The 8,640-nt window shown below is 41.8% G+C and overlaps 1 pseudogene; it reads left to right on the top strand.

Moving 5' to 3' along the window:
- The first annotated feature begins 4,314 nt into the window (after positions 1–4,314).
- LOC126982051 (putative nuclease HARBI1) lies at positions 4,315–7,398 on the top strand (annotated as a pseudogene).
- The last annotated feature ends 1,242 nt before the right edge of the window (positions 7,399–8,640 follow it).

Genomic DNA, 8,640 nt, shown 5'->3' on the forward strand with positions numbered 1-8,640 from the left:
CCTTCACTTTATTCCACGCTTGCCTGGCGGTGTGCTTGGATTAGTTTGAAATTCACACATTATTTAAAGAGCCGCCTATATTCATGTTTAGAATGTGCTCCCAGCAAATATACAAACGCACTAACCATTATAATCAATATGGTGTGTACTGACTTTCAAGTAAATACTGTCAATCGGGTCAGTAATGCGTTGGCTGTATCGCCCCGACATCGTTCTGTTTGTTTTGGACCGATGAAGGAAATTCAAATCGGCCCTGTACTGGCACGACATTTTGTTACCTCTATCCCGATGTTCCGCTACTTGCCCGTACTTTCGATGTTTGCTGGGTGGGCACCTTATAACTGGGCCAGATGAAGGGTTTCATCTGGCGTCCAATTTGCCTTTCCACACCTCTTCTTACCTTGGGTGGCCATGACGCGGGTTCAAAGCTGGCGCGAGCTGATTGTTGTTTCGACCAGACGATAACAATAGTGGTAAATACGTATCTCCAGTAATCAACCTTCAAACTATGAAATCCTTGTCGAAAATTCATTTGATATTTATTTATTTTATTTTGAGATATAATTTCACACACTTTCGGCCGTTTTTTTTTTTGCAAAATTCATCAACAAACATTACAAATCATCCGCTATTCTTAGCGGTTAGAGATGTCAGTGCCCTAAGACGACGACTTAACTATGTCTCTTGCTACGTCGGTCACTTACCGCTCAAGTCTCAATTTATGTTCGAATCCTACCTTGGGCGGAACCATAGCATAGTTTTATAAGTACGGCTCCTGGGCCCATACTTATAAAACAGTCTTCGTCTCAGGCCCGTCTTAAGAGCTCGCAGAGCGGGTCTGCGTCCTAAGTCTTTCCGAGCCTGAGGCTCGATCGTAGCTACAATTGTGTGAGAGTGCCAAGAAGAATCGATTCAGTCGGCACTCGGTACCGGTACCCAGTGCCGAGAAGACTCATGATCATTCGGTACTGACCATTGCCACTAGTGCCGGTACCGGTTGGATCTTAGTGACGCTCGGCTCTCGCCAGTCGCCATGCGGTATGGGCCCTGTGGATACGAATTAAACCTTGAGTGTTGTGCTGGCTGCTGAGTCACTGCCTCGCTGACCGTCTTCCCAAGTTCCCACCATTTTGTCCTGCTTTTCGTTTCCATCATGGCTCCCGTTTCCATTATTTTATTATTGGGTTTATTTATTGGATTTATTGGATAATTCTTCATGTGCGATTCTTTTTCTTTTTTAGATTGCTAATGTATATTGTTATTGTCATTAGACTATGATCGAGTACATCCATAATAACTACACATACTAAAAAAATTCGAAAAATTAAATATTCACTTCATTCAGAGAGAGAGAGAGAGAATATCCATATCACCGAGATAGCCACTCACTGAGTGGTTATCTCTCTCTCTCTCTCTCTCTCTCTCTCTCTCTCTCTCTCTCTGTCAGATAAAAGTTAACGAGTCATATGAATTTAACAGTGGCAAGTAAAAAAAAAATGTCTTAGGTTAAAAGCTAGCGAGTTAACGAGTCTTAAGAAAAAGCTAATGTATATTTTTCTTCTTCTTCTGTGATTTTCCCTTAAGGGGGAAACGGGCCGTTGTCGAAAAACGACGGCCCGTAAAATATATTGTTATTGTTATTAGACTATGATCGAGTACATCCATAATCACTTTACATGCTATTTTTTATTCGAAAAATTTAATATTCACTTCATTGAGAGAGAGAGAGAGAGAGAGAGATATGGATATTTTTCTTCCTTCCCCCTGATATGGATATTTTTCTTCCTTCCCCCTTCCCTCTCTCTCTCTCTCTCTCTCTCTCTCTCTCTCTCTCTCTCTCTCTCTCTCTCTCTCTCTCTCTCTCTCTCTCTCTTGCTACACCTCCGTTAGTTTATCATCTTATATAATCAAACATGCAATTCTTTATATCCAAAAACTGTCGCCGAGGGATTCAAACTTTGTTTTATCGTTTATGCTTTATTGGATAAATATGACTCTCTCTCTCTCTCTCTCTCTCTCTCTCTCTCTCTCTCTCTCTCTCTCTCTCTCTCTCTCTCTCTCTCTCTCTCTCTCTCTCTCTCTCTCTCTCTCTCTCTCTCTCTCTCTCTCTCTCAGATAAAAGTTAACGAGTCATACGAATTTAAGTGGCAAGTAAAAAGAAAACGAAGTCTGAAGATAAAAGTTAGCGAGTCCCACGAGTCTTTAGAAAACGGCACGTAAGAAAGAAAACAAAATCTTATGTTTAACTTAACAATATAGGACACATAAAAACAAATTAAATATAAACGAACCTTTAAAAGCAAGCTAATGTTGAGGAGGATTCTTGTGTGGTGAGTGAAGGCTGCAGTCGTCATGTGAAAAATTACTCTGACATCAAGCGTGACATGTCGTGGGTTAAGTTGGACAGAATCGTGAAATCCTTGATGAATATGAATATTCTATGTTTGTTTGTTACCTGCCGTTTTCTTATATATATATATATATATATATATATATATATATATATATATATATATATATATATATATATATATATATATATATATATATATATATATATATATATATATATATATGAAAAATATAAATGACAATAGTAATTTATATATCCAAGATCTACATATTTTAAGACAGGTATTTTTTACCATCATACGTTCTTAATTAAAAAAAAAACGTCATTGTAACATGACTATACATGTTATAAATCAATTTAAAAATGGGTCAAATTTATTTATCATATATTTCTTATCCTACATATTCACTATTCAGCATACATTTTTATTTAGAATCAAAATTATGTTTATATTTTCATCATTTAGACGGCTGCGTTTCTGAGAAACCAGTTCTCCAGCTTTTGAGAATAGTCTTTCGCTTGGTATAGATGATGCTGGAATACACAAACTTTTTGGCCTGATTTTGCAATGCGGGGAGACTGTGTTTTTTCCACCATGCCAAAGGGTCTTCATGTCTAGGTAACATTTGTTCCTGGAGAAATCGTGTTATTTCTATATCTGACCCAATAGATGGTTGTACTGATCTTAGAGTGTTCTCCACCCTCTTGTCAAATTTTTCCCACAAGGACAATTTTCCAGCCGTTTATCTCTGTTCTTGTGGCCTTGTTGCTTGGTAAAATGTAGCTGTAGCTGTGTCTTGAAACAACAAGCCACTATCCACAGGAATCTTTTTGATTAGACGATCTTTGATTTCATTAACATTTTCCTGGCTAACAAAGGAAGGTTTCTTAAATCTAGGATCTAACATAGTTGCAGCTCCGAAGAGGAACACACTCTCCACTGTTGGGAACTTTCGTGACAGTTGAGCCTGAAGTTCTACCCCGAGAGGAAATGAGAGATACATATCCCTTCTCTCCATGTCATCGCTTGCTGCCATGCAGTCCTGCAGGGCTCTGATCATAGGTATTACTTTTGACAATGAGGTAAATTTCTCCGATGACATTTCTTTTGCAGCTACTTCAAAAGGTTGCAACACCGTGATGGATTTTTCTACCACTTTCATTTCACTCCTATTAAGGCACATTGCTTGCTCAGAGAGTATTGGTAATTGCTTCGTGCTGCTCCAGAAACCGTTCCACCATATAATAAGTCGAATTCCATCTTGTTTCCACGTCTATTAATAACTTCTTTATTTCATCATTCCTCTGCTTCTAAACTTATGCCAATTTGGCCGAAGCTTTAACACTGTGGTGGAAGTATGATACAATGTTTTTTTTTTTTTTTTTTTTCTCTCCTGCACTTCTTTCACTTCTGATGCGTTTATGATTGCCTTCTGGACGACTAAATTTATTGTATGGGCAAAGCAACCGAGATGTCGCACATTATCTGACTCAGTTGATCTGCTACGTTTTGTGCTGTATGATTTTTCGCCATTCTTATGGTTTCTAGAACTAGATATATTAGTTCCCATTCCGAATCAATAAAATGAGCAGTTACTGTTAAAAACTCTTTGTTTGTCTGGAACTCCACAGGTCAGACGTAAGTGCAACATGGTCTGCTTTTTCTATGTTTTTGTTTTAACTGCCTCCACTTGTTTTTTTATATAGTGTAGGTAAATGGGATCGCGCAAGATCCCTTCTACTTGGAAGTATGTACCTTGAATCGAGAACACCAACAAATTCCTTAAAGCCCTCATTTTCTACCAGAGACAGAGGCTGCAAATCTTTCACTATCATTTTCAGAAGACAGGCACCATGTTGTTTTTTCTTTTGTGACCCATCCGCGTAGCTTTGTTTCTTTGCAATGATGTATTCAAGAGTTCTTTGCACTTTTGCAATGGTCCCCGCACTCCCTGAAGGTAATGGTTGTGGATGTGGTCTTCCTGCGCTCCCCGAAGACCCTGGTTGTGATTGTGGTCCTCCTGCGCTCCCCGAAAGTTCTGGTTGTTCCGGCAGAACGGGAGGCGAAGAGCTCGGCGAGGCGCTGAGCCTCCTCCTGCGGCATGGGGTGAAGCGCCGGCCTAGCAACGGCTCCTCGGCCAATAGAGCGAATTTTTCGCCAGAGGAGGGAGACAGGCGTGGCGGAGTCGAGGGAGGCGCACCAAGCGAGCCAACGCTCCTCCTTCACCCGGTCGGTCGTCTCTCTGGCTATGCGGACCGCTGCCCTCAAGAGGCGGCGAGTCTCCCCGGTGTTGTAGCGGCGGTTGAGGGCCGGATTGTCAAATCTAACCTTCGGGCGACGGGACCCTACGCCCAGAAATCTCTACCGTTAAACTGTTTTGGGTCGCGAGGGGTCCCGCCGCGCCAAGGGGGAAGGGACGAGACGAAGGGACAACAAACACCGCCTCTTCCCCTTACCCTTCGCTGCCGCTGCTGTTATATTACCCCAATATTTGACCAGGTAAGCATATTTCCCACATGTATCAATAGTTTTTACCAGTTTAAGGATGCATTTAGCCTATGTGAACACGTAAAAGGGTCGAAAGTAGCCGTCATCACGTAGGGTAAGGTAGGTCAAAAGTAGGTGCGGCAGGGGGCACACAGAGCTTACTTTCATTCCAATATTTGACCAGGTGAGCACATTCCCCACATGTATCAATAGTTTTTACCTGTTTAAGGATGCATTAAGCCTATGTGAACACGTGAAAGGGTCGAAAGTAGCCGTCATCACGAAGGCCAGAGTGGGTCAAAGGTGGCTGGGGCAGGGTTGTCGGACGTAGACGTCGCAGAATTGTTACAGGTAAAGCCCAACATACTTAAAGGATTATGTATACACCTTCGTAACACGCATCTTTCCCCAGACAGCAAATCCAGCCCTCTGCCCACATTTAAGCACTTGTCACATACATCATCAGCCCTTTCATTACTTCCTTTCATGACTGCGCTTTCTTTAGATGTTGCAATGCTACAGTCATGTTTTACCGACAATCTGAATCTCCCCGTACCACCTCAAAGCCTATCAAGCTGACTTCCCCCATAAGAATGTCACATAAGGAATGGCTATGATATATTAAGTATATGATTATTAATCACTGTACTCTTACAGATCGGATGAATCCCTTCGCAGCAATGAGTGATGATGAATTCATGGACCGCTTCAGGGTCAGGAAAACGTCAATGTACGACCTAATTGAATAAATTAGAGATCACCTTCCTGCCCCAAATGACTCGAGGTAATTTATTTCACCGTACATTACAATTATACAGTGTTTATCTGTCAAACTGTCATATGTACTAGTTACATTGCACGTATCAAGTGTCATTTATAGTTCCTATCCATCACAGCCTCAAAGGTTAATTTGCCATGAGTGCAGATGCCACACACAGCCACTATGTATGCCCCAACTTTGACGTTACCTTTTACACGAGCTTCCTCTCTTGGCAGGCTGTTCTGTTCCGCCACATCTCCAAACCCTGATCGCGATACGCTGCATGGCAACCGGAAACCACCAAATGACTTTAGGTGACTGCCATGAAGTATCACAAGCAACAGTCAGCCAGTGCCTGAAGGTGGTGTCAAGAGCAATTGCTAGCTTGAGCAGGCAATATATACAACCACCTTCGGGCAATGATCTGCAGCGTACAATCCAAGATTTTCATGCCATTCATGGAATGCCTGGAGTTATCGGGGCAATTGACTGTACACACATTGCCATACTGAGACCCTCTGTTGAAAATTCAGAGGTGTTTCGGTGCAGGAAAGGTTTCTTTTCATTGAACGTCCAAGCTGTATGTGGACCTGACCTGCGGTTTCATAATGTTGTTGCCCGTTGGCCAGGGAGTGTCCACGACAGTAGGATTTTCTATAACGGTAGGCTCTGTGCTGATATAGAGGAAAATTTAAACCCTAGGTATCACTTGCTTGGAGATGCTGGCTATGCCTTGAAGAGGTATCTGTTGACGCCAGTATCAGTTCCAACTAATGAGCACGAGAGGGCTTATAACAACAGTCATACCCATACGAGGAATACAGTTGAAAGGGCATTTGGTGTTCTAAAAAGGAGATTTGGGTATTTAGGGAAGAAAGTTAGGACAAATTTAGACACCACTAAAGCCATCATCGTTGCTGCAATGGTACCGCACAATATTGCAGTCCAAACTAGACTGGTTTTGCCACAAGATGGAAGGGACATGATAAACATCGATATCAATGCTCTCCATAATGAAGTGCCAATACAGAGACAGGCGAACGTACTAGGTAGACTGAAACGGCAGCAAATCATTACTGACTTCTTTAAAACAAGATGGGAACATTATTGTAGGTATAAACATATGTCTTCTCTGTCTCCGAACTATTTCTTTGTAAAGGTGGTCAGATGGCATCCACTTGAGCCTTACCATGGGCATACCCTTCAGATAGTTCTTGAGAGTAAGTAGTAGTTCTATGTGAATGGTGTAGTGTATATTTCTTTTTGGCCAATTGTTAAATAAAGCTCAGGTGCTACCATATAGTTTTTACTTTTTTTTTTATATCACACAAAAGTCAGAACATGAAAATTCTTAAATTATCTTAAACATGCAAGAAATTGGATGATGTTAGCAAGGCAAACGCTGATGTCAGTTGGTATACAATACTTTTACTTAAACATATTTACATAAACTTAAACCTATTCCTACATTCTAAGATTATATTTACAAAAAACCGATTCCTACAATCTAAGATTAATCTGTATATTTAATCTAGAATTATATTTACATAAACTTAAACTTATTCTTACATTCTAAAATTTATATTTACATCTACATCTTAGCTAAACTTAAATTTACATTAAAATTATACTCATTTTTAATTTGTTTTTATTGTTTATTCCTTAATTCTAGTAATTTTTGCCGTGCAATTTCCTTGTAAAGTCTGGCCTCTTCCCGCCTCTCCTTGGCTTCTTCCCGCCTCTCCTTGGCTTCTTCCCGCCTCTCCTTGGCTTCTTCCCGCCTCTCCTTGGCTTCTTCCCAACTCTCCTTTCTTCCCGCCTCTCCTTGGCTTCTTCCCGCCTCTCCTTGGCTTCTTCCCAACTCTCCTTTCTTCCCGCCTCTCCTTGGCTTCTTCCCAACTCTCCTTGGCTTCTTCCCGCCTCTCCTTGGCTTCTTCCCGCCTCTCCTTGGCTTCTTCCCGCCTCTCCTTGGCTTCTTCCCAACTCTCCTTGGCTTCTTCCCGCCTCTCCTTGGCTTCTTCCCGCCTCTCCTTGGCTTCTTCCCGCCTCTCCTTGGCTTCTTCCCGCCTCTCCTTGGCTTCTTCCCGCCTCTCCTTGGCTTCTTCCCAACTCTCCTTTCTTCCCGCCTCTCCTTGGCTTCTTCCCAACTCTCCTTGGCTTCTTCCCGCCTCTGCTTGGCTTCTTCAAGACGAACCTGCATTTGCTGCATCTGTAGGTCCATCAGTGCGTCCCTCTTCTCCAGAAATCTCCGCTGCATTTCTTATTTCTTATTGCTAGCACTTTCTCCTCCTGGTGTGCCATATAGTTCATGGTCCTGAAGTGCCCTCCTGGCACTACACTGCCTCCTCTTTGCACTTGAGGATGGACAGGAGGACACTTCGGGTTCGGCCACACTGTTTCTTTCCTCGAGTGTCGGCTCTTCTGCTTGTGTCGGTAGAGGTGGCGCGGCGGGCTCTTCCAGATGAACCACTTCGTAGAGGGCGGTTGAGTAAGAATTTTCTGGCATTAGATAAAAGAAGTTAGTTTGTGAGAAAAGATTATAAAAGTATATGTGTGTATATTAACCTCTAGAATACAGGTCTTTATTTCTGTGGCTCACGGAAGTGTCAGAATGTAACTTTTTTCCATTTTTAAAGTGCATTTACTGAAATATTATGCCTAATCAGGTTTGTTTTCGTCAGATTACTAACTTGACACTGATACTGTTTTAAATTTATGGTTACAAAATACAAATTCATTACTGCACATGAACACCGTAAAAAGGTCACAATACGTATGATACACATTAAAATTGCATATAGTAAGCCATTGTTTCCCGTATATTAGACAGTGCATGTATGTGATGCGTTAATATATGTGAGGTGGCTTCTGGGCCCCAATCACTGTCTGTAAAAGCTTCTGCCATAACTGTGCTACAAGCTGTACTGCTTATGCTTATGCTTATATGGCTTCAGGGCCCCAGTCACAGGTCAAAAAGGCTTGTGGCTTAACGCTTACAAACTATACTGCTTATGATTATGCTTATATGGCTTCTGGGCC

Source organism: Eriocheir sinensis, chromosome 50, assembly GCF_024679095.1.
Source record: "Eriocheir sinensis breed Jianghai 21 chromosome 50, ASM2467909v1, whole genome shotgun sequence".
NCBI lineage: Eukaryota > Metazoa > Arthropoda > Malacostraca > Decapoda > Varunidae > Eriocheir > Eriocheir sinensis.